The 27,170-nt window shown below is 44.6% G+C and overlaps 1 protein-coding gene across 6 annotated transcripts in view; it reads left to right on the top strand.

The window, feature by feature from the left end:
- FAM135B (family with sequence similarity 135 member B) overlaps positions 1–27,170 on the top strand; it is a 388,356-nt gene that overhangs the window by 51,180 nt on the left and 310,006 nt on the right. For 4 of the 6 annotated variants that reach the window (XM_075920075.1, XM_075920080.1, XM_075920079.1 and 1 more), the window contains exon 2: positions 9,784–9,954. The exons of 1 other annotated variant lie outside the window; for it this stretch is intronic. The gene's annotated coding sequence lies outside the window, so the exon portion shown is untranslated. Of the gene's footprint in view, positions 1–7,677; positions 7,754–9,783; positions 9,955–27,170 lie in introns of all 6 variants that reach the window. One more of the 6 variants, XM_075920076.1, reaches the window with a different exon arrangement.

Here is a 27,170-nt window from a genome sequence, read left to right on the forward strand (position 1 = left end):
AAAGTGAGTAAGGATGGGGGAGGAAGGGGGATGGAGTGAGCAGGGTGAGGCCTCGGAGAAGTGGTTGAGCAGGGGCAGGGCCTCAAAGAAGGGGTGGGAAGGAAATGGAGCAAGGGCATTTGGGGTTGAGGTAGATCTGACATTATACTTCAATTGAAAAATGAGCTTATGGTTAAAAAGGTTGGTGGCCACTGTGTAACCTTGGGTGGGCTGGACTTCACTGCCCTTCTCCAGGGTCTAAGAGAAACCCCCACCCCCACAGCAGTCCTGGAGACCCAGCGTTCAGTCCAAGGAATTTCAGCCAGGATTGCCTAGCGTCAGCCTCCCTACATCGAAGTTCCAAAAGAAACTAAAGTGATGAATTGAATTAAAAATAACTTTATAAAATCTTATGAAATCTAATTCTTACACCAGAACACAGCTATTTTATAACCCACAAATAATGTCCATAGTTACAGTAAACATCAGTAAAGAGAAATCCACACTAGCACAGTAAGAAAAGACTGAGAGCTCCAACACGCTGAGATTTAGTTCACCAACGTCTCAGTTTGTGCCTCCAATATCAAATCTGCGCCAGGTGCTGAGTCTGAAAGATCTCTCCACTGGCTCGTAGGGAATCCTCAGTTGGGGTATGTCTAGACTACATCCCTCTGTCACCAGAGGGATGTAAATTAGACATACCAAAATTGCTAATGAAGCAGGGATTTAAATCTCTCGTGCTTCGTTAACATAACAATGGCCGCCGCTTTTTGTCGGCACGGAGCTTTGGCAATGAAAAGCGGCAGTCTAGCCGCGGTTCTATCGCTCACTAAATCTTGTCCCCGGGGGGTTAGGGAGGGGGTGGAGGAAGCCTCCCTCTTCTTCCTCCTGCCTGGGTGCTCTCTTTCGAAAAAGCGGCTTGCTTTTTCGAAAGTACTGGTTGCAGTCTAGACGCTCTTTTTCACAAGAGGCTTGCAGTCTAGACGTAGCCTAAGTAGCATTGCCTGTGATCCCTGGTACAGGGTTAACAACGCTGGAAGAGGCTAAGCCAGGAGCACACAGGCCTTAGAAAAGCACCTGCCCCGCCTGCTCGCTCATGAAGTCTGACCCCAAACTACTAGACCCAACTCCAGAAGCTTCTGTGGGGAGTGCTGAATCTGCCCAGCAACAGTAGCACTCAACTCACTCCTACCTCCCCCACAGGGGTCTCTTCAAGAGATAGCTCCCTATTAGGTGCATGGGTTACAACTGCTCTAGCTGGTATTGCACCTCCCAGCTCAGCTCTGCTCTCCTTAGCTCTGCCCCACTCAGTCTGACCCAGGCAAACCCAGCTCACGATGGAGGACTGGTCTCTTCCCAGACTCTTCACTCCCTCATTGGGCTGCCCACCCTGTCAATCAGGCTGACCTGGAGTGCTGGACTCTTCCCATTGTTTCTGGGGGTGGTCAGTGTCAGCATCCTGATCTCCTTGTTTTTGATCCTGAGAGCTAAGCAACCAAAACCCCACCGAGTTTTAGTAAGGGACCGACAGTCCCCTTACACTCAGTTTGTTTGTTTGTTTAACTTCTGGGTTTTTTTTAAAACTATTTATAAACTTGCCAGTTTGGCCTCAACTGGCCAGGAACAGGCGAGGGGACTCCCAACACCAGTTGCTGGCAGAAAAGGAGAAGAGAGAAGAAAGAGGGAAGAAACAAACCAGACTCCTCTTGCAGTGTCCCCATTTGCCTTCTTGAAACACTACCTTATCACATTCCTCTCACCATATGGTGCTATGCTGGGCTACATGTCCACAGCTCCATAAAGCCCACTTAAAGAGGAGATAAAATATGCAGTGTTGCTGTAGCGGTGTTGGCCCCAGGATATTAGAGAGATAAGGAGGGTGAGGGAGTATCTTTTATTGGGCCAACTTCTGTTGGTGAGGGAGAGACAAGTTATCCAGTTTACACAGAAGCTGGAAAGGTGGAACAGATTGTGTAGCATAAGCAGTTAACACATTTCAAGGGGCCATTCAAGGTAAAGTGTCTTATTAACACCCTTCCTGTCACAAGGAGGAAAGCAAGGAGAAGGGGTAAGCACCTGGGAGGAAGTGTTAATGGATTGCAGATTGTTGTGACAAATCATACATTCAGTACACCTGGGCACTCAACCCTGGATTTAAAAGCAGCCATTCTTCTACAAAGGAATTTCACAAGCCAGTTAGAGAGAGAGAGAGTGCTGAATTGGCCTTCATACACAAAAATTTGACACTGTTTCCCTGGGCCTAAACAAAGACCTGAACTGGATGGCCCATTATAAAACCAGCCCTTCTTAAATTTAATACCTCATTGACATCAAAAGCTAAGTATGGGATACTTCCAGCCCACTCAATTAGCCTCATTAGCACCAGCACTACGAATGAGAGGCACTTTCCCCCTCTCTCTCTTCTTTTTGGCTACGTCTAGACTGGCATGATTTTCTGTAAATGCTTTTAATGGAAAAGTTTTCCGTTAAATGCATTTGCGGAAAAGAGCATATAGATTGGCATGGACGCTTTTCCGCAAAAGCACTTTTTGCAGAAAAGCGCCCGTGCCAATCTAGATGCGCTTTTGCACAAAAAAGTCCCGATCACCATTTTCGCGATCAGGGCTTTTTTGCGCAAAACAAATCTGAGCTGTCTACACTGGCCCTTTTGTGCAAAAGCTTTTGCACAAAAGGACTTTTGCCCGTACAGGAGCAACATAGTATTTCTTCAAGAAGCACTGATTTCTTACATGAGATCGTCAGTGTTCTTGTGGAAATTCAAGCGACCAGTGTAGACAGCTGGCAAGTTTTTCCGCAAAAGCAGATGCTTTTGCGGAAAAACTTGCTAGTCTAGATGCAGCCTTTCTGTTTTAAATTCTGGGTCCCTGTGACAGACTGGGCCAGGTCTGGGCGCCTCTGAGGGCATCCGCTCAGAGTGAATTGCTTAAACTCAGGGCTCCTTACAGCCCCTGACTGGAGACCCTTCCCAAATAAGCCACAAACCAGTCACACCGAGCACTTCTGCTGCCAATCCGACCAGCAGGAAGCCTTGCATGCAAAACCCCTCAGACATCCCAGCTCTCTCTATGCCACAATCAGACCCGGGCCTAACACACATGTGAGGGGTTATAGGACCCAATCTCACCTACCCCAAAAGGGTTTTTCCAGTTCCAAAGAACCAGGCACAAATCCTTGGTCAATTTACGCTTTGGATCTTACCTACAAAAGCACACTGGGTCAATCCTTTAGAATCTAAAATCTAAAGGTTAATTAATAAAAGGAAGAAAAGCATGACAGTAAGGTTGTTAATGAGAATACATTACATGCATCGAATCACTAAGTTCTCGATGCAGGCTCTCAGCAGAGGTGTTACAAACTGCTATCTTAAAAGTCTCTGATGTACATCTTATGTCAGGATGAGCCAACGATTCTTCCCAGCTCACTGTTCCTCGCAAGGCTGCATCTGGAAGCAGTAGCAGAATTGAAGGCAAGATGAAGTCTGCTTCATGGCATTTTATATCCATCGCTGGTATCTTCCAAGCTGAAGCAGGTCATATGGCCCAGTGACTTATCCTTGTGTCCCAAGCCAGCAGTCATGATATTGGCTGGTTTGCAGGTTATGGACACATTCCTCAGGTATGTATTAGCCTCCCTAATAGCTTTGTCCCTGTAGCCTTGCTAATTAGCATAGTCACTGACTGGACATTCCTGGCCCATTGCTCTGTGTCAGACAGAGAATCTTCCAGCATTAATATTGAGTACATATTTATAACTCCACATATCAATATCACACAATTACATTAATAACACACATAAAATCAGTAGAACATGAGCTTTCATTTGACATCTCACTTGGCCCCCTTTGTACAGCCGCCTCCGCCACCCCCTTGGGTGCAGCAGCAACCTGTCTGATCCCCATAAAATCCAGTAACGTGACAGTCCCCCTGTATTTTCTCCACTCCAGCTCATCTGAAGGAGTGGGTTTTGCCCATGGAAGCTCATGATACTATATATATATATATATATTTGTTAATCTCTAAGGTGCCACAGGACTTCTTGTTGTTTTTAAAGTTACAGGTGTGATTGGGTGCTTTTGTCTTTTATCGTTTTCCTCTGTGAGTTCATTCGAGAGTGCAGTTATTATCTGGTGTGAGCCACAAAGTGGTTATTGGAGCATTTAGTGCACAGGACAAGGGACATCACTGTTGTGACAGGCAAGTGTAAGATCCATGGATCTTGAAAGGTGTGTTGGGGGCAGGTGGTGATCATTGTAGCAGTGGGAGATCTGTCTGCAGGTTGTTCTAGCAGAGTATGGTGCTGCTTAGAGTTGGGAAGTCCTGGTCTTTGGGAAGCTTGCTTCTGATGATGAGTTTGAGGGGTTATCTGAAAGCCAAAAGCAGGGGTTCAGGAAAGATTTATTTCAGGATGGGGGATCCTCACTGAGTATGAGTTGTAGTTGTTTGATGAGATAGGTTCTAATATGAGCTAGTAGTGATAACTGTGGGTGTGTGGTAGAAAGGGATTTTATTTCTGTGTGTGGCAGGTTCTTGTAAGGTATTTGGTGGAACTGCTTCACGATGACATCTACTTTTCTGGTGGAGCATCCTTGTTTGGTAAAGATGGGCTTGAGTGGGTTAAGGCGTGTATCCTTGGACTTTCTCCTTGGAGCATGTTCTGTGGAATTTAAATGCCTGGTTGTAGATAATTGATTTCTTGGTGTGTTTTTGAGGTGGTTACTAGATCTATGAAGGTAGGTGCTGTGATCCAGGGGTTTCTTCTGTGTAGTTGTCTGTAGGGGTGTATTGCTAAGCCTGATCATCGCATCCAGGAAATTGATGCTGGTGTTGGGCGTGCCCCAGAGAGAGTTTAATGGACAAGTAGTGGATGTTGACCTTGTCTCAGGTGATAAAATAGTGTGAGCCTGAAAGCTTGTCTCTTTCACAAACAGAAGTTGGTCCCATAAAAGGTATTACCTCACCCACCTTGTCAGTCTAATATTCCACCACCAACATGGCTACTACAACACTGCAAATAACAATGGCAGATAAAATAATGTCCACTAGCAAGTCCTCTAAGTAGAAAAACCTGCTATGTTAATGTCCCACACTTAAATGATTTCTGGACTTTCCTAAAATATATGATTTTTTTTGGCAGGTGTATTTTGTTTTCCTGCAGAAATTTTCTATATCTCTTTATTGGTTATTTATAATAATATAAGGTAAAGAGGTATTATCCAGTGATTAAAGCATGAGGAGTAGGTATCAGGATTCCTAAATTTGTCAGTATATGGAAACAGTCTTCAAATATGAGGTTTATTTAAAAAAAAATACATTTGCGTGTAAAGAGACCACCACACACCTTGAGTTCCAGCTTTGTGTTGTTTGTTTACCGTTCTTTGGTTAATGCAACTGGACAACTAGTGGCTGAATAATATATTTCAAGAAGATTTATAATTACATTGGATTTCCTGGTGATTTGCTGTTATTTTTTTTCTTCCCTTTAACATAATCTCCGCTGGTGACACAGGGAAATCAGTTAACCTCACTCTGCCTCAGTTTATGCAATGGTAAATTCATATAATACAAGTTGCTTACCCTGTAAGGGTGTGTTATGAGGTTTAATAAAGAAATATTTCCAAAGTATGTTTGAAGTCTTTATATACAAACCTCTACTTGAGGGAAAAGCAATATAATTATAACATGCCAATTAATATTTTGCATTGTCAAACATAAAAAGCAGTTAAAAACCAGTGGGAGAAAAAATTAAAGAAACAAGCCCGCCTGCCTGTGTACTGAATTAATCTAGCTTATAGGTGGAGCTGGCAGTGCCACCTGTTAAGGTTGCCTAATATTTACCATTATAAACCCCTGTTTCCAGTTGCTTATATTTCTGCCCAAATATAATAATTATTTACTCTAATATTTTCTGTGCTGGGTGTCTGCCAGGAGCTGATTAAGCGGAAAGAGGGAGGAAATTTTAGTCCAAATGATTCAGCTATTTTCAAGAATGTAAATAGTATAAAAAATAAGTTTAGCATCTCAAAAAAAAAAAAAGGCTACTAACCTTTCCTTAGAAGGCTCTTGAGCATCGGTGTTTTGGAACAACGACTTGAAATTTGGAAGGGGAGTTGCCTTTGTTTCAGGGATGTGCCTATGAAAATCTGTCTAAATCTGGCCATATAAAACACTGAAAAAGGAACTCCCATGTGCTCAGCAGGGACTTCTTAGCTTTTACCTGCTAAATCCCTCAAAGATTTCATCCACACTGGCATGCTCCAAACTATAGTGAAGCACTTTCTCTGCAATTGTAGTTCTGAGCTTTTGTGTCCCAATCTAGCAGCCTGGAATGAGAGCAGGGAATCTGTATTTTCTGTGCTCTCAGCAACACTGTGTGATGCGCAGGCAGTGTGGAGGAGGTAGGTGTTTGATTCAAGGGCAGGGGGTGCAAGAGCCGGACCTGCTGGGACCAGAGGGGGCAGGCAGAGGAAGTAGATTGGGATAAGGAGCCGTGAGAGGAGGGGAAACTGGGACTGGAGGCTGAAGGGGTGAGGAGTGGGAACGTAGCAGGAGGAGCTGGAAGGAGACTGAGCACTCTTGGGGTGCAGGGAAGGAGGTAAGGGAAGCAGAGATCTGATTTCAGTGGGAGTTAGGTGTCTAGGCACACTTCAGAATTCCACTAAGCTTCACTTTAGGTACCTAAATACGCTTAATGATCTGGCTAAATGCCTATGTCATTTCTGGAAATGTGATTTAGCTTCCCTATTCACATCAGCCCAGATCCTCAGAGCTATCTGAGTGCCTATTTCCTGATGCTTTCAATGAAGAGCAGAGACACGTCCAAATCTGTGATTCTGTTTCCCTCTGCAGAATGGGGATGAGATGCACTCATCTCATGACCAGGTGTGACAATATATTTGTGAAAACTCAGTTACTGTAGTGAAGAGGGAGATAGAAAAGCAGAGTTTGAGTAGTGTGCGTTGCACAAGCCATTGGGCCTCACGCTGAGCAATGAGGACAAAGCAAAACATGAAATTAGCTGATTATTAAATGAGTATCATCCCGCCTGTACACTACATGAGGTTGGGGTTCCTGTGGGGTGAAAAATGTGATTGTGTAATTAAAGACTGTATCATAATGTGTGTACAGAGGGGGTCCGAATTAAGTCTCCTATCTTTTAAGGGTTTTATTTTAGATGAAGTGCTTAATAATGTTCTTTTAGCTTAGTCTATTTCAGGTAAAATGATATGTAGTTTGATAAATAATAATGTATAAAGGAATGAATTACTGATTTTTTTCTGGCACTCTTCACTTTACCCTCCAACTGGCTAGGTTATCAAATGCTTTTAAATGGCCACTTTTACCACACCAGCCTAAAAGAAGTGAATCAGCTATATTTTCTTCAGTCCTGCTGAACACACATTCACGTTTGCTGAGAAACCATGTAATCTCATTGCTGTGACCCCTTTCTATCCCTTCTAGCCCCCTCTTTAATTGCCCCTTTGTTACATCATGTGTGAAATTAAATTGGGGCAGGCTATGTTTTGTTTCTTTGTATTACAAGTTGCCTTCTAGCACACTGCAGGGGGCTGTAATATACTTCCATAGCAATTAATAACCATGCATTCTGAAAGGGCTTCTCCCACTGAAACATCTCTGTGGCCACAGCATAATGTTGTTGTTGTTATTTGTATCATCACAGCAGCTAGTGGATCCAACTGGGATCAAGGCCCATTGTACAAGGGGCTGTACAGACAGAAAGACCAAGATCCTCAAAGGTATATATGAGCCATGAATTCCACTGAAATCTATGGGAGTTAGGCATCTCATTGAAGTTGTATACTCTAAAAGAAGCCTTCATGGAAAATGGGAGTTAGGAGCCTGAAGAGAAGTTAGGTGCTAACTCCTTTTGAGTATCCACTCTGTGTACTTAACCAGTGGTGTCTCTTTGGCAGGGTGCCTCCTGACATAGTCCCATGGTAGTAGATTGTTTTGTAAGGAGCACACTAGATCTTTTTTTAGGGGGCAATGCAATATGTCACGTTGTACAGCATTAATATCAGCATGTTAGGGTCGCCAATCTGCAATGTTTGGCCATCAGGATAAAGATGTTCGCTTTTTCCTGGTGTCTTCTTTCTTTCTCCTCTCTCCATGTAAACAGACCATTTTTGCTGATGCCTTATCCCACATCTTCTTACATTTCCTTCACAGAAAACAGCTGAATGATTTCAAGAACGGAACTTACAGAACAGAGCAGATCAGAAGAGGGCTAAACAATTCTAATCATACTCAGCTAACCAAATGAAACAATTTCTTCTTAGTCTAGACCACCTTATACTAACAGAATTAATACAAGTAATACAAATTAAAACAATATCATCAATTTGGCCTGTTGGCCTATAGTGGTGGGTGAACTTTTGAAATATCCCCCTTGTGTAGCTAGCAAGGTTAGCAAACCACAGCAAAATTAATTTCATTTGTTTTTCCAAAGCATGGAAAGACACGGATTGATCACATCCCCATCCAATTTCAGCTTGCAACCATCATCAGTTGTTAGTCTGGCCCTGTTCAAATGTGTACAAAAAAATAAAATGAATCATAAACTATGTAACTTTGCTCCCTTCCCTCTCCCATTGCTCAGAGGACTTTTGCTGCAACTTCTCAAAAATAGCACTTTGGCAGAGATAAAGCTTGGAAAACTCTAGCCTAAAATATATATTTCTTAGAAACCAAACCCAGGAGGTATCCCATTCCCCTTAGTTCTCCCCCTCCTAGTCCTGCAGAGTCCCAGTGCAGGGCAAACTTCCTTTTCTCTAGTGGAATTCTGCAAGAATATTTACCCCAAATATCTCTCTAGTCTCTGCTCTAGGGAAGGGAGGGCAATATAACAGTGGAGGTGCAGGTGGTAGTAGTTCACCAGGGGCTAACTCGGAGGAACCGGGGCCAGCCCGTGAGCCTGTATTTGCCCACCTCTGGGCTCTCCTTTTCATTAGGAACTTGTGACTAATGTGAATATTCTGTATAAAATCTATTTTCATTTAAAGGGGGGGAGGGGAAAGGTCCAGCTTCCAACTGTGTTTTCCTTGAAAATGGGCCTTTGTTTACATAGAAAATTGTCCTGTCTTTGCATTAAAAAACTGGAAAATTGTCCCTTTTGAGAGTTCATTATAAAAATGCAGAAACCCCATGAGCGAAACCCTTGCCTCATTTAAGTCAATGCCAAAATTATCATTGACCTAATTGGGGTCAAAATTTCATTCTGCCAATTCTAAAAGGCTTCACATTCTGTCACAGTATTTCAGGCACTTCTGCGGACCACCTGTTTCCTCTCAGGTGCACCAGCACTCCAAAGCCCATAAGCCAAGCTCTGTGGAATTGCCTGTTATCCTCCGCCTCACTGCCCCTCTAGCAAAGGGTTGGGGATATGTCCTGAGATGTCAGTCTGAGGCCCTTCTTTTAAGTCTCTTTTGTTGCTGCTCCTATTACTGTCCCTGTAACCTGCCTCCAGAACGATGCTGAGAGATGGGGTCATCCCAGCATTGCAGTGGTAAACCTGTTCACAGAGCCAGAGTGCTGGACCCTGCTCCACGCTAGTAGCAGCAGCAGCAAAAGCACAGGAGAAAGTGAGTGCTCGAGAAGAGAGCACATTGATTATTATTGTGGTTCCCAGCTCTGCCACAGCCTGTGTCTGAAAGAACCAGGAGCTGGAGCAGCTGTTGCACTGAGTGGTGCTGCGGAGTTCAGTAACCATAGCAACAGCATCAGCACCATCACCATCCTCCTCCTCACTCATTCTCCTCCTCCTTAGCATCATCAGTACCAGGAGCAGCAGCCCTCACAGAAGCCAGAGCTCAGCAGCAGGGACTGCAACCAGCCAACTGCCTTTCTGTACCTGCTCCGTCGACAGCAACAGTCACAACCTTGTTTCCTGCTGGGAGACGGAAGGATTGTTCTGAGGGAGGACCCGGCAAAGACCCAGGTAAGATTATCTGTGTAGCTTGCAAACTCTGCCCTTGATCCGTGCAGTTTTGCGTATGTATGCATATTTCTAGTTTATTGGCTCTCTTGTTTGAAAGGCTTTTAATGTCATTTCAACCAAGCCTGTTTTCCCAAGCATTTTTTGCTATCTTTGCCCCCCAGACCTTCTCTCTCCAACCCCCAACATGTGAAAAATAATAAATCCCTGTAATAGTCCAGTGAGACAGGTTAGAAATGGGGTGATCAGGGGACACTACGTGATCCGAGTATGAACGACTCAGGCTGTGTGCTTCAAAATAAAAGTGAAGGGTTGCAACGAAGCACAGGTTGACGTAGCAATTAATAACACTCCGAAACAAATAATCTAGGCAACAATGCATTTCCTTCTCACTCTGCAGAATATATTCCACAGATCATATTGTCTAAAATATACAGGTGTGTGTTAGTTCTGAGGGGAAACCTGATGGTAATCTGTAACTGAAAGACTTGCGTTGTGTGCTTTAAAATAAAAGTAAATAATTGCAATAACACAAAGGTTGTCACAGTTATTAATAAACAGTTTAAAAATGCTCAGTTCTTCCTCTCTTAAAAGAAATCTCTAGTATTCAGGTGTAATGGGGAAGAAACTCGCTGGACATATATATAGAAAAAACGTACTATGGGTGCATTTAAAAAGGGTAAAGATCACAAAGGTGGCTGTGGAAATTAATCCTCGTTTAGCATACACATAAATAAAAATGCGACACAGTGCCAGTATGCACACTTGTATCATGCTGAGAGAGAGAAAGTGAGTGCGTTTGTGTTTGTGAAGGGGGTAAAAGTAAGTTGAAGCCAAGTGGTAACTGTTTGCTATGTAATGACTGCAGAGAGCTCTTTCTACTTCCACGTAACTAATATTTTTTTCAGCAGTAAGAAGAGATAGAGACGTCAGAGCTATCTCCTCCTCTCTCCACCCCCGTTATCACTGCCTGCCGGGTTGGAAATATACTTAGCTGTAATGACAATCAGTATTTCAATAAAAGGGAGCCCGACATTAGCGAAGCTGTAGCCAAGAAATGCCAAAAATTATGACCCTGATTTTGCTTCATAATTATGCTCTGGTGGTGATCTGGATGTGACCAATGCCAGCTGAAGTGGGCAACCCCAAACTGTGCCTGTCTTCATGTTGAACAATGAGAGAGAATGAGCATATTGGTCCCAATCTTGCAAAGCTCATTGATACCAATAGGAGCTGGAGGTGCTCTGCGCCTGGCAGGAGCCACTGAACAGAATCAGGCCCCTCATTTCTCTCTCTTGTATGTAATACACACCACTTACACAAGCTGTTGTGCAGCACAGAATGTACAAGTGCTGTAGAAACTGATAGAGAATTACACTCTTGCTTTGGAATTCTATGGCCTGGGTTAAAATAATCTGTGCAGAGATTACTGATCAGAACCAAGTTCTGTCGACTTGCAGAATAATTTCCTGTTGGTATCATCGTCACTCCAATCTATAGGACTTCTCCATAAGTGGATACTTGGCCTTATTACTAAAGTATTCTAAAATAGCCCACTATAATGAGAGGGGCTGATTTTTGGTCCTCGTTCTAATTAAACCTGTTTACTGTGAAACCATAGCTCCCAGGGTGATGTACAGGAGGATATCCTGACCGTAGCTGTGCTACGTCTTTGGCTAGGTTTGATTTCCTCTTTTAAGACTAGAGAATATTATAATTTTGGGAGCCCTCTTTTGCCGTGATATGTCTTGGAAAGAATGGGTCACGGAAGAAAATACGAAGAACTTTAATAGGAACCTGAACCTGATCATGTTTATGATGATGATAAATCAATTGCAGCATTTAATCCATTTTATACATGCTGCAGGGATATCAAGCACATAATCAAGAGAGGAAGCACTGTAAAGAATGAAGCAGAGTGAACATTTCATCAGTGCAAAACAAATGATTAAAGGTCAAGGAGCTTTGAGATTACACATAATGTCCCAAAATATTATTCTGAATTATTACTTTGCTGCTAGCCGGAGGCGTATGATTATATAGAAGCCAGCACAATATACATGCTGTCTCCTGATTACTATGGAGCTGCAAAACTTCTCTTAAAAAATAGCTCTAGGAAAGGCAGGAAATCGGTGTGTTTATCGCAAACCAATGCTCATAAAAATCAGTGTGTTGAGAGATGGACAGTGCTATCGGTTTATGGAGAATCATTCTATGTTTAGAGTGTGTGTACTAGTGTTTAGTGTGTATTGATGTGAACAATGAGGCACTTAAGATACATCTACTCGGTGATAAAAAACCTGTGTCTAACCTAGGTCCGGTTATTTCGGCTTGCGAGGTTCGGGCACTGTAGTAAAAAATTGCTGTGTAGATGTTTAGGGGGCCCTAAACACTTTGCAGGTACACTTAGAAATACATGTTGCAGGTGTACCCCTAAAATTACTGATTGTTATTATTCAGGGCTGACAGCTGACAGTCAAAACCCCTACAGACACACACTCAAACTAGAAACTTAAGAGGATTTTCCTATTATCAAATGGCTTGTTGTCTTATATTGTAATTTCATGCTAATGCAGAAGGGTACACGCTCTCTTTGTTCATGGCAATTAATGTTTGGATTCTTGATGACCACCTAGCATTGGTAGCTGGCACTGTTTAGTAGAAAAAACCTATTTTGATACGTAGAAATATAAATCTAAAATCTTTTAAAAATCCAGTTCCATTTTGGGGGTTGTTATTAATTAGTCTTCCATTGGGACTCAAGAGAGGTTAGAACAAATGCTTGTATAGCTGTTATGAAAAATCAGTTTTTGTCAACAAGTTGTCACAGTAATTTAAGAACATAAGAATGGCCATCTAGCCCAGTAGCCTGTTTTCCTATAGTGGTCGATGTCAGGTGCCCTGAGGGAAGTATCAGAACAGGTAATCATGAAGTGATCCATCCCCTGTCACCCATTCCCAGCTTCTGACCAACAGGCTAGGGACATCTTCCCTGCCCATCCTGGCTAATTGTCATCAATGGACCTCTCTGTCATGAATGTATCTAATTCTTTCTGGAACTGTGTTATAATCTTGACCTCCACAATATCTTTTGGGAAAGAGTTCCACAGTTTGACTTTATGGTGTGCGAAGAAATACTTCCTTTTGTTTGTTTGAACCTGCTGCCTATTAATTTCACTCAGTGACCCCTAGTCCCTATGTTCTGAGAGAGTAAATAACACTACCATATTTCCTTTACTTTAGCAGCCAATTTCCTCTTACAATTGTAGAAGAAAATGCTGTGTTCCAGATGCCACTGTGCAGTACTGTTTGGCAAGTGATTTTTCATTTCTGGTGAACAACTTACCTGTTATTGATTGATTTAAAAAAAATCTTTATTTTATTTAAACACTTTAGAGGGGGAATTGGTTTTACTCATATTAATTTTCCCCTTTATTTTTTTTAAACGGTATGGCCTTTTAATTGGGTAAAATCAGTATTTTTTTTCTTTCTTGTAAATAAAAGACATTGAAATTAGTCTTTGCAGAGAATTGCAGGGTGATCCAGGATAATGTCTTCAGAGAGGTGAAGCAGCTGTGGTCCTTTGAAGTTAAGGGAAGTATTGGGCATCAGAAACTCAAGGGACTAACCCTTCTAATTTGTCTTCCTGCCACTAGATAGGAAACAGCACCGTACATTCTGAACACAGTGTAAATCTTTGTTCCTGTGACTGGGTATACCAGCTCTTTGGGGCATTCTGCTGGATACTTTGCGTCCTTCCACACTCTGCCCAGGAAAGGAGCAGTGAAGGTGGGTCCTCCAGGTGTGCCTAGAAAGGCTGAAGGGAAGCAGCCAATCAGAGCACAGCAGTCTCAGATAAAAGACGCTACAGAGGCTGAGCAGTGAGGTCAGTCGCTAGATGGAGCCAGGAGGAGGAGAAAGAATGGAAGGTTGTGGAACTCTAGAGGTAGAGAGTCCTGAGAGAGAGCCACCCAAGCAGATAACAGAAAGCCCTGAGGTAAAGGTAAAGAAAAGGGGCTACATGGGAAGAGGCCCAAGGAATAGCAGAAGCAACAGGGTTAAAGGGAGTAGCATGTGCCTTCTATTTGTAAGGTCCCTGAGTTGTGATCTGGAGTCATATGGGTGCCCAGGTCTTCCCTACCATACTGGCAAAGAGGTCCAACTCTTAGAAGGGGACAAGTTTTGTTGAGAAGTCTAAACACAGGGCTATAATTTAAAGGGTTCAAGTAGGGGGCTGAAGAACCTGCTGAGGGTCAACCCGTTGCTGAACTTTGTCCCTTCCTGGAAAGGGACTGAATTTCAAGGAGCGCCCTGGCCGGAGGGCTGGGGTAATGAAAATTGACAAAGGTGAAGGGTCTCCAGAGAGAACCTTGGGGTAATGCTTTATAGCAGAGCAAGTTCTCATCAAGTGCTGTGCAGGAGCCTGTCATTATAGTTGAAACTTCCTGCTTATTTCTTGTGTGCTAACCTGGATTCACCTCCCTCTCTTACACGTTGGCAGTACTCTGCATGCTTTCTGGAGGGAGCAGTGCCTGGTCTCCAGCAGGACCATTACTAATGCTCTTCTTGGAAGTAAGGCATTGGGGCTACCAAAGTGCAGCGCTGGTTGCTGTGTGGCACTCTGGCCCATGTTTCAGTCTGTTTCATCCACTTGATGGCACACATGATCTTGGCCCACCTAGAGAATGAGTCACAGGTTGTCTTTTTCCAAATCCAAGGGATGTAATTTTATTCCGTTTCCAATGCTGTCCTTAGGGCCTGCAATGCTAGGGACTCTTATTATTGTGCAGGTTTGCTTCTCTAGTGGCTGATTGCAGATTGACCATCCTGAGGAATTGGAATAAGGAAATTTCTGTTTATTTCATTCTACCAGTGTGCTGCGGGTTGTATCAACCCGTGTTAGTGCAGAACTCTCTGGAGCTATTCCCATAAGGTACTACCACTGAACTGCCTCTAAAATGGTTCTCTTCTGTGCTCCATACCCCTCAATTCATGCAGGCTGTGAAAGCGTTGTTTGGGGGTTTTATTCTCCTGGCTGCTGACTTCCTGCTCCAGAAGTTGCTGGTTTTAATAATACAGTAACTATCTTACATATAATAGCAGGATCTTTCTTCCAGTGAGAACTGCAGCAAAATCCTCCTTCCCTTGGAATGGAATGCAAAGAATGCAATAGTATGTAAAGCTCAGGTCTCCTTAGAGATGAAGGGCACTGTATATAAATGCCAGATCCTGCCTTTTATAGTTTTCTAGCTGTGATACTTGACTTAGTTGTTTAGTCATCCCCGCAGAAGGTTGGAGAAATGGTCAGGTGAGCAGCAGTTGGCTGTTCAGCCAATACTGACTGTCGGGTTTTCTAGTAGTCCTCTTTATCTCCTGTATTCACAAACACTTGTGACATGCAGTCTGTAATGCATGATTAAGTAAATGTTGGTAGATTTTATTATACTGTACTGCACTGGCTAGCATGCATGTATACAACTGCCCAGGAATGCATGGATCAGAAGTGCTTGTCTGCATGTCACAGCCTGCCCACACTTAGCAGAGATTCTCCTTTGGGGTAAGCACTAGGAGCTGATGCTTCTGTAGCATGAGGAACTGAACTTTGTCCTCACTGTGACCATGAGGCTTTCAAGGTGTAATTGACAGTGTTCCCTGTAAGTTTTGTGCTTGTGTGGTCATTCAGGGCAGATTCAGATAATGCTCTGCTAATTAGCGGAGCACCCCCAGCTAGGGTTTTTGTTTCTTTTGGTGGTGCACATTTGCACTTGCCTCAGTGCACATACAATATTTATTCTGCACCTGGATGGGAAAAAAAATTAGAGGTAACATTGGTCATGTTGTTGCACACAAGGTGAAGTTCCTAGGGAGCTGCTGTGTGTTACTCCAAGATCTGACGTGAGGGGCCAAGTGTCTCCTATGCTCATGCTACACCTCATAGTTTATTCAACTTGTTTGGAAAATTGTAGCGGAGTCAAAGCTTCTATGTGAGATTTCCACCGACTCCATGCACATATGACTTGGAAGAGGTCTAGTTTCTGTTGGACATTTCTGTTAACATTCAGCACACACTGCTGCATTTAATGGGTAAGCCAAGGAGCAGGTCCTGGTCTTCCGACTGACCGAGTGCAGCTGCATATTCATCTGGCGTGGTGCATCAATTAAACAATATTGAGTCCATGTCATTGAGTTATGTAAGATAAAGTGTAGGTTAAGAGTAGGTTAGATAAATGTCTATCAGGGATGGTCTAGACAGTATTTGTTCCTGCCGTGGGGGCAGGGGACTGGACTCGATGACCTCTTGAGGTCCCTTCCAGTCCTAGTATTCTGTGATTCTATGTACTGGCAAAAATGTGTATTTCCAATATGTGAAGGATAAGGAGAGCAAGTATCTTTCTAAGAGCTATTCCTTAAAGAAGAGAGGGAGAGTGTCTATTCTTAACCTTTCTGCGTCTTCTAGAAGCAGGATCTCTTTGATTCTGCAAAGAGTATTGGTTTGAACCCACTGCAAGATTGGGATCTTGACTGCAAACCTGTTCTCCTTTACCTTTATCCTCTCTGCGCTTGTTTACATGCACCTGCCATCTCTCCTTAGGCACTAAGGGTACTTCTAGACTACAGGCTTTTGTCGACAGAGGCTTTGTTGACAGATAGGGTATGTCTAAACTACATGGCTCCGTCGAAGGAGCCATGTAGATTTGTTTGTTTGGCAAAGGGAAATGAAGCCGCGATTTAAATAATCGCGGCTTCATTTACATTTAAATGGCTGCCGCGCTGAGCCAACAAACAGCTGATCAGCTGTTTGTTGGCTCAGCGCGGCAGCCATTTAAATGTAAATGAAGCCACGATTATTTAAATCACGGCTTCATTTCCCTTTGCCGATCAGCCTAATCTACATGGCTCCATCAATGGAGCCATGTAGTTTAGACACACCCATACTGTCAACAAAGCTTCTATCGACAAAGAGCGTCTAGACTACATCCACTTCTGTTGACAAAGCAAGTGGCTTTGTCGACATGAGAGTGTAGACACAAAGGACAGTGTAGATACAATAACACCTTCTGTCGAAGGAACTCTGTCGACAAAAGGCGTTATTCCTCGTATAATAAGGTTTACCGCCATCGACAACGCTGCCGAGTTCTGTCGACGTTATGTCGACAGAACTTGGCAGTAGTGTAGACGCAGGTATAGTTTTGTCAACAAAAGGCCACTTTTGTTGACAAAACCCTGTAGTCTAGAGACACCCTAAGATTGTGTCTCTTTCTGGCAGGGGCTGACTTTTTCTTTCAGGTGGCTAAAGTGCTTGGGACTTCTGCTCAAAGGCTCTAAGCTTCTACCCCAATATAATATCATAATATCACTAAGATGGTACATGAGGAACAAACCTACTCAGTTGACTCAGGTTTTTCTGGTTACAACGGTATGGCATGAAGCCCTGTAAATAGCCAGAGTACACACAGTGTCTTTCACTTTGTCACAAATAGCTTCTGGAAAGTCACTAGCTAAATCACATTATAAATACTGTGCCTGGTGGATCAGTGAATGTGGAGTGGAATTCAGTTTCTCTGCCTCTTTCCTTCACATAAGTGGGCCTTGTGGTTCATTTTTTGATGTATCCACGTATGCAATTATTTTGAAGTGGACGATTCCATTGTGAGACCTCTCATTTCAATAAAAATTTCACAGAAGTGAATGAAAAACTCACGGATGAGAATAAAAAAAAAGTGGGAAGATACAAACAGTGGGCCCACGCTCTCCCGTATGAGAGTGAGGTGTCATCTGCCTGCCTAGGGCCCCATAGATAGCTGCCCTAAGGGGAAGGAATCAACATGTAAACATGCAGAGACTGGACAGCTTGGGAGAGGGAAGCTGTAGGCTGTTTAGGTCAAAAGGGCCTCATTGTTCCCCACAGTCACTTGGTGGATTTTCCTGAAGATGGGATGCTGCCGGGGGTCATACTGCTTTCTCCTAGAAGGTGCTTAGGTAGTAAGAAGCTTTGAAATACAGGGTGAGAAGGGAGAGCAAGGGTCTTGCTCTGAAGAAGAGTCAAAGCACAACCTATAATAGAATTGCTGAGTTACAAACACTTTGAGAATGGAGGTGGTCCGTAACTCTGAACAGAACATGGTTGTATCTTTCAAAAGCTTTCAGCTGAGTATTGACAAATGCAGCTTTGAAACTTCTGTTTTTCCTTTCTTTTTTTTTAGTAGTTTACCTGAAGATTTACACAATGTTGCTCAGGTCCTTCACTCAATTAATTTGTGTTTTTCTTCATGTGAATTGTTGGTCTGGGAAGGAGCTGGGGATGAAGGGTTCAGGATGCAGGCTGCTCCAGAAGGAGAGGACTACCTCAGCCCTCTCTCACTACAGCAGCTTGGGGCCAGGTGAGAAGCGCCTCGTCGTGGCTGCTGCAGCTCCAGTGGAAACAGCCAGGGGAGAGGTGCATGTCTCCCAGCCAGGGCATGTTCAGGTTCATCTGCCTCCTGCACTTCCCAGCCAGAGTGAGGAATAGAGCAAACTCTGTACTCTTCCTTTGCTCTCCAACAAAGGGGAACATCCAACAACGTTCCTGTCCAAATGTGGGGGGAGGCTGCAGCCACCTCACCCTGCCTAAAGGGCACCTGGAGGGTGGAGGCTTGGAGCTTGGGCAGTTCTGGATGGGGAGGGTTGCACCAGCAAGCCCTTTTACCTGCCTGGTGCCTGCCTCTTTTCTCTATGGTTTTATTCATCCCTGTACACACCGGGGGAAAGGGAGGGAAAGCTTTGCTTACTTTAAGTTATGATAAGAGGAAGCTGTGTACCAAATGTGGTGGTCCTATTGCCATTTGAGAGGAGTTCTTTTTATGCATCCCCATATGAATCGGGGCAGGGGGAAGCTTCAGCCCTCCCACTGCATGACCAATCCTTTACCTAGCTTTAAATTATTATAAGAGGAGGCTGCTCACCAAATTTGGTGGTCCTAGCTCTTTCCGTTTAGGAGTTCTTGAACAAACTGACAGACAGATTTGCTCACTCTCAGACAGACAAACTCTCAAATATATGAAGTCATAGAACACTAGAACTGGAAGGGACTTTGAGAGGTCATCAAGTCCAGTCCCCTGCCCTCACGGCAGGACCAAGCACCATCTAGTTTGTCCTGGATAGACATCTATCCAGCTTGCTCTTAACTTTCTCCAGTGATGGAGATTCCGCATATAGGAGATGTTTAACACAGTACAGGCAGTCCCCGACTTACACGGATCCGACTTATGTCGGATCCGCACTTATGAACGGGGCTTTCTCGCCCCGGAGGTCGAGGTGTCGGATTGCCCCGTTCGTAAGCTGCTCCCGGTGCCCCTGGTCTGCTGGAGACCGTCTCCAGCAGACCAGGGGCACCGGGACTGAAGCCGCAGCAGCGCGAAGCCTCAGAAGCGCCCAGAGCAAAGCCTCAGAAGCAAAGCCTCAGAAGCGCGGGAACCCGCCGCTGCTGCGGCTTCAGTCCCAGTGCCTGTGGTCTGCTGGGGAGCGTCCCCAGCAGACCACAGGCACTGGGACTGAAGCCGCAGCAGCGGCGGGGTCCCTCGCCTCTGGCAAAGCCTCAGAGGCACGGCACCCCGCTGCCGCTGCGGCTCTGCTCCCTGTGTCCCTGGTCTGCTGGGGGGGGGGGGTGCAGCTAGTGTGCCCCCCCCCCCCAGCAGACCAGGCTTTTGTTGTGGACCCTGGGGCAGAGCAGCTGGGGCGCTGCCAATTGGTCCTGCAGCGCTGCTCTGGGCACTACTGGACCAACCGGGCAGCACCCCAGCTGCTCTGCCCCAGGTCCTGATTCAGCCGCTGCTGGTCAGTTTCATCAGTGGCTGAAGCAGGACACCTGGGGCAGAGCAGCTGGGGTGCTGCTGGGTTGGTCCAGTAGCGCCAAGGAGCGAGGAGCGGTGCTACTGGAGCAACCCAGCAGCACCCTAGGTGCTCTGCCCCAGGAGTCCCCAAGTCAGCCGCTGCTGAAACTGACCAGCACTGACTACAGGAAGCCCCAGGCAGAGTTGCTCTGCCCCAGGCTTCCTGGAATCAGCCGCTGATCAGTTTCAGCAGCAGCTGACTTGGGGTTCTTAAGTTGAATCTGTATGTAAGTCAGAACTGGCGGTCAGTTTCAGCAGTGTCTGAATCTGGACGCCAGTTCCAACTTACATACAGATTCAACCTAAGAACAAACCTACAGTCCCTATCTTGTACGTAACCCGGGGACTGCCTGTACTGCGTTGCTTTTCAGTTTGTGTCGGTTGCTGACTGATTTGTGTACTTCTGGTTTCAAGTTAGGTGTGTGTTTTATTAGTCAGTTCATAACTCAGGGATTCTACTGTAGTGTGGCAGTTAGGGCTCTCCATCCATGGCTGACAGGAGAATCAAACCAAGGTCCTCCAGCACTTATGATGGGAAGGAGAAAGGAAGCTGCTACAGCCTGAGCTCAAGAACCTGGCTTTGTATCTGGGGCTGTTGCAGACTCACATCCTCTGTGTCTCAGCCACTGTGTGATATGTAACACCAATGACCAGTGGACTACTCCTGTCCTTTATACCTCATTCATTTCCATAGCACCCTGTTTCACTGGGGCCCTCCATTATACAAATTCATATGGAGTCACATCTGACTTACGCAGCCAACTGGAATGGGACTGTCCACTTTAACTGAGTTGAGCAGGATTTGGCACACAGAGCTATCCGGGGGTATGTGGCAGCGGGAAGTCTAAGGGCAGTTTGTGCCCCATATTATACTTTGTCAATCTGTTTTGAAACAAGAAAAACGATGGCCCTATTTATTTTCTTTGTCTCTCGCTCTCAGCCGAAAACACTGCTTTTGTCTGTAGTGCACCATTGTTCCCTTTTCAATTTTCTCTCTCTGCAGCTGCGTTGAAGCTAAACTCAGGGTGCAGTCCAGGGCAGATGCTACAATGAACAGTGTTCCATTGTGTTACATTTCATAGCCACCCACCTTCATGCATACTTGGTCTGACCCTGCACAACTGACATTAACAGGACACCAGACTAGGGATGTTAAAATGCTTTAACGAGTAACGGTAAGAGTAACGGTAGTTTGAATTAGGATCTTTAATTTGAACTACCTACTCTGTGCTGTGTGTAGCCGCGGGCACGGAGTTCGGATTAAGGGGGATTTAAAAATGGCGGCGCCCGGGGAACATGCATATGAAGCACGGGATATTTAAATTCCGGGCTTCATTTCCATCTCCGCCTGCCCTAATTACCCTACCTAGCTCGAACTAACGAGCTAGTGTAGACGTATCCCAAGGGAATACAATGATGGTTACAGTAACTTTTGGTGTGGTAAATATTACAGGAAAAATGGGGAACGACCTCTTACTGGATTGGGAATCAAATATATATTTCTGTGGTAAGGAAAAGAAATGAGATATTTTTGGAATAAACAACTGGGAAATGATTGTAACACTCCCATAATTTTATCAGTAGTGCTGTAGCAGGGGTGGGGAACCCAAGGCCGGGGGTGCTCCAGCCTGCCCAAAGTACCCCCTCTCTCTTCCCCCCTCCCAAACTGGGCTGGAGCATCAGCATTGGCTCCTTCCTGCAGAGGAAAGAGCCCTGAGTTTCGTGGGATGGAGTCAGGCAAGCCGGGTCTGGATCCAATTGATGGGCTGTGCCTGGTGGGGGGAGGAAGCAGCTCCTGCACCCCCTTCCTGCCCAGACCACCCACCCTCACTTCACTCCTGCAACCTACCTTCCACCCACCCAGTCCTCCCATTCCCAGCCCGCTCCTGCACCCTACCACCATCCCAGACCTACCAACCCCAACCTATCCCAGTACCCTCCCTCCTGCCCAGACCCTACACCCCAAGCCTGCTTCTCAGCAATCCCCTTCCCACACACTGAACCCCTCATTTTTGATCCCACCCCAGAGCCTGGGAAGCTCACTAAATCTACTACCTCCTACACTCCTTTGGGAATGTGGGGTGTGTCTTTCTGCTACTCAGTCGAGGGCCATGTCAGTGAGGTGTTTTTTTTTTCCCCTATGAACTAGTGGCCCTTGACCCATAGAAGGTTCCACACCCCCCCGAACTGTAACAGAACTCTTGTCTTACTTAGGGTGACTCACAGCGGCAAAGAATTACATGAGTGCTTGAATAAACGTACAGCACTGAGTGCATTGTCTCAGCTCCACTAATAATAATATTCCTCCAAATGAGAGACAGAAAGTGGGATAAATTGCATCATAATTCAGAATGCAGAAATAGTCACTGGTAGAGGAACTAAAAATATGTAAGTGTATAACCCTAACACCTACAGCAGCATGCTGGCTGAGGCAGGGTGTGGGCCAGCTGGTTAGGAGGGAGATGCTCATTTGTCCTGGCTTTGTTTCATATCTAAAGATGGTGTCTTGGCTACTCAATAAGGGGCTTCCCAGACTGGGGAGCACTGGGTAAAGGATAGGGCTCCAACCTCTGTTCTACACTAGGGGTACGTCTACACTAGCCTCCTAAATTGATCTAGGGAGGCTAATGAGGGCAACAGGAATTGCAACTCAAGGCTGGGATTTAAATATCCCACGTTTGATTTGCATGTTCCCGGCCGGTCTCCATTTTAGAAATTGACTAGCCCGAAGTAACTGCCCGCGTCTACACGTGGCAGTGAAACGGGATTCCGGAATAAAGCTCCTAAATCAAATTATGTGGTAAACCTCATTCCACAAGGAATACCATCTAATTCGATGTAGGGCTTTATTCCGGAATCCCGTTTCACTGCAGCATGTAGACGCAGGCAGTTACTTCGGGCTAGTCAATTTCTAAAATGGCGACCGGCCGGGAACATGCAAATCAAGCACGGGATATTTAAATCCCGGCCTTGATTCGCAATTCTGGTCACCCTCATTAGCCTCCCTAGATTGATCTAGGGGGCTAGTGTAGACATACCCTAGGACTTCATTTCAAAATAACCTCTCTTAGGTCGAATTAATAAACGGGGCGTCCACACTACCGAGCCCGTTATTTTGAAATAATGGGCTGCTTATTTTGAAATCTGCACTCCTGTTTTCCTCAAGGAATAACACTAATTTTAAAATAGTTATTCTGAAATAGTGGTAGTTTGGGTGCTCCAGTAGTTATTTCGAAATAACAACTCCTTAGAGTAATTTGAACTAATTACTCCCCAGTGCTTCCTGGGACTCTAAGTCAAGGTAGCGTGTCTATATTAACAGAGCCTGCCTTGGACTAATTTTGAGGCTTCTCTGTAGTGAGGACACACTATTTCAATTTTGTTATTTCAGGAGTTATTAAATCGATTTTAGTCATTTTGAGATAGTTTCCTAGTGTAGACGTTCCCCAGTAAGCCATACATACTGCTGTACGAACGGCGGGGATGCAGACAGTACCATCTGAGTTTGTTCAGTGTCTTAGGGTTGCGCCTCAGTGCTAGGCCTGTTACCTACAGCACTTTGCCTTGGGAAGAGGCCTTTCTCCTATCTGAAAACAGCACCACAGAGTTAAAAGGGGTCCTCCAATCTACCCTGCTGAGATGCAGTATTTGTTGCATCTCAACCATCCAAGGCAGACTGCTATCCAGCCTCCTTTTCAAATCCACCAGTAGAGGAGCTTCCACAATCTTCCAAGGCTCTTCCCTTGTCCTTACTGTTCTACCAGATGGGAAGGTTTTCTTCTCTGAGATCTAACCTAAATCTGCAGTGCTGTAGTTTGAACCAATTGAACCTCTTGTCCTACGGTCTATGGTAAGAGAACGACTTTTTTCCATGAGGAGTCCTGTGGCACCTTAGGGTATGTCTACACTACCACCCTAGTTCGAACTAGGGTGGTTAATGTAGGCATTTGAAGTTGCAAATGAAACCTGGGATTTAAATATCCCGGGCTTCATTTGCATCTTGCCGGGCGCTGCCATTTTTAAATCCCCGTTAGTGCGGACTCCGTGCCCGCGGCTACATGCGGCACGGAGTAGGTAGTTCGAATTAGGCTTTGTGATTCGAACTACCGGTACTCCTGAAAGCCTAATTCGAACTACCTACTCCGTGCCGCGTGTAGCCGCGGGCACGGAGTCCGCACTAATGGGGATTTAAAAATGGGGGCGCCCAGCAAGATGCAAATGAAGCCCGGGATATTTAAATCCCGGGCTTCATTTGCAACTTCGAATGCCTACATTAACCACCCTAGTTCGAACTAGGGTGGTAGTGTAGACATACCCTTAAAAACTAATAGATTCATTTGGGCATATGCTTTTATGGGCAAAGACCCATTGAGTCAGATGCATTTTTAAGGTGCTGCAGGACTCCTCGTGGTTTTTTACCACCTAACATGGAAACTTTCCCCCTCATTTTTAATGGCAGCCTTTTCAGGTATTTGAAGACCACTATCATATCCCCCCCGTATTTGCCTCTTTTCCAGACCTAGTTCCTTCAGCCTGCAGCTTGCATTCCATCCCTTTGGTCATCTTTATTGTGCCTCACAGTTTCTCTATATCCATTCTATCCAGCCGTGACTAAAATTGGACACAGTTCTGGTCTGTTCAGTGCTGATTAGGCCTGAGCTGCAGAGCCTTCACCTTCCCATGACTTGCATGTTATGCCTCTGTTAATGGAACCCCAAACTGCATTTTTTTTGCCAAGTGGGGTTGCAACAACATCATTTTTTTATGCAAAATGGTGCTTGCTGTCTGAACTGTTTGCAGCTGAGAACCTGAGGTAAATCCATTCTGTGACAATACCTCCGCTTACATTCTCCAACATATACGGTCCCCTCTGTATGCTACTCTTAGTCTGGGGAGAGCTGACCTGATCTTATACCCATTGAAGTCACTGGAATCAGTGCAGGTCCCAGGATGTGCAAGACAAAGGACTGGATTATCTTGTGTGAGCACACATAGGTGAAGGCTATTCTGCCTCTCACCCCCCACCTCATGGAAGACTTAACACAGAGGAAGCTGAGAAGCAGGCAGAAAGAATCTGCGATGTGGGTGAACCAAGGTGGAGCGGTCTTTTTAAGAACAGGCTTTTTATTGAGCGTGGACTGTTTCCTTTGGGCAGAGACAGAATGAGTGTTAGGGGAAAGTTGTCTCTTGTGGTTTGGTTGTAGCTATGAAATCAGACTGAATTTGCCCTTCTTATCCACAGAGGCAGGTGTACCAAGGTGACTGACTTGTTCTTAGTTGTCCATGGCAGCTGGTTAGGGGATCGTTATGGCATATTAATGGTCAAGTAGACCCTGCTTGTGTAAACTAGGGGTTCCCTAATGTGCTTTTGGATAGTACCATTTCAAACAGCGGTGCTAGGTCCACCCAGCCCAATTAACATGCAACATGTTAGCATGCTTTAGAAATCACTTCCAGGGAACACATTACCTCAGCAAGCAGACAAACCCTTGATCAGTTACTTCAGTCTTGACCTGTCTTTTTCCTATAGGTTTAGACTATGGTACCAGGACAGTCATATGTGGTTTTTACAATGCCTAACACAGTAAAACCCTGATTTCTCATTGGAGCCTCTACATTATATTTCAGTACAAATAATTGGTCTCAGGTCCCACTTGTGTAAATCAGATTTTGCATCTGTAAATAACTTCTGCATTTGTGGGACAAGGGGGCAATGTTAAAGCAGCTGCCAAATTACAAATCAGAAGTGGCCACAGTTCAGAGGCAGGTAAAGTAAATTCTATTGATCGGTGAGTTCCTAGCCTCACTGAATTTCATGGCAAAATTGCTTTTCACTTCACTGAGGCCAAGATTTCACCCTAAATGTAGATCACACACACAAAAACTAACTTTAGTGGTTATGTTTATCTTAAAGCAAGTAGTCAACTTAGAAAATGCCAGAGTTGAGAATGTTGTGATGGCGCATGCTAAATGCACTCAGAATCTTCAAAGATTCGGCTGTTTAAATAGAAGAAGTCTGTACTGAGCATGTGCAAACTGATTTTTTGCAAAGATGTGTAACTTGTCTACATTTCAGCAGATTTTCAGAGTGGCAAAGGGCATATGTCTCTCTCACCAAGGCCACCTCTGCCATAGTTCAAGATCCTGTTCCATAAAACGGGGGAGCAAAAGCACCTCAAATAAGTGGTTGCTTTGTAGTATTGCAAAACAACAAAGTTCTCCTACCGTTGACTTGTGCAGACACAAAGCAAGAAAAATGTCAACCATTTGGGAATAACTGAAATTCAGCAAAGTTATAAGCAACTGAGAATAGGATCTTGTGATGGAAAGTGTTGGGCACTACTAGCCCGTCATCTGATGAATAACTTGTTCGACGCCCCTTAGTTCAAAGGAGTATTTAAATGAACTTGAGACCCAGCTGTTTGACTTAGGAGTACGTTCTCTGTGTTCATATAACACTTTGAGATCTTTCGGGATGGAAGTTTCCCTATTTCAGTAATTTTAATGAATTGTTGCAGTAGTCTGAGCTGAGAGGGGAATGTGTCTTAGGCCACAGGAAGTGTAAATAGTTCCAGTAATGTCAAAGGGAATAGCTATAATTTTGTTCACTCGCTGTTCTCGTCTCCTATTTTGGTATTGATTTTCTTCATGACAAAGGGCTCTTTAGGCATGGACTATGCCAGATATACAATATATCAAGGTGACCTCTTCAGGAAAAAAAAAAAGAAGCAATTTTTGAAGAATGCAGCTGGTCAGTAATAAGAGAGTTTTCTCTCTCTCTCTCTCTCTCGCTAATGTAGATGTGCAGTGAGCAGAATTCAAAATTACACACTTGCCAGGAGTGATCAGAGAAAACCAATTTTGATGCATGGAAAGAGCAAGTACAGACGCTTTCATTGCGTGGAAAAGGCTTGCAGAGAGACTGGTCTTATTTTTGAGACCTTCTGTGCAATTAACTTTTCTCCCATTCAGCTCTATACATTTTGCTTTGTGAGCTCTTCATCATCATCAGTTTTGTTTAACATCTGTTTATCTGGAAGGTGTTTTTCTTTGTCATCTGACATCAGTACCAGCATTCATCTGTAAAGGGGAGCTTGCTCCTGATTCCAAGGCCATCTATATGTTCTGCACCAGTCTGTCTTATACTGGGCCCAGTTGATGGTACCTTGGTGCCCCTGAGTCTTCTGGCTTCTTTGACCATCTGGACTCTGAAACTGCTGAGCCTTCAAGTTATTATCTTTCCAAACATTCACATTCCACACTCATTCACCCCCCTTGGCCAGGAAGCACACAGTTATTTCACATGGGAAAAGTGATACAATTTCCTTAGTAAGGTATCAATCTGCTTCC

The sequence above is a fragment of the Pelodiscus sinensis genome, chromosome 2, assembly GCF_049634645.1.
Source record: "Pelodiscus sinensis isolate JC-2024 chromosome 2, ASM4963464v1, whole genome shotgun sequence".
NCBI lineage: Eukaryota > Metazoa > Chordata > Testudines > Trionychidae > Pelodiscus > Pelodiscus sinensis.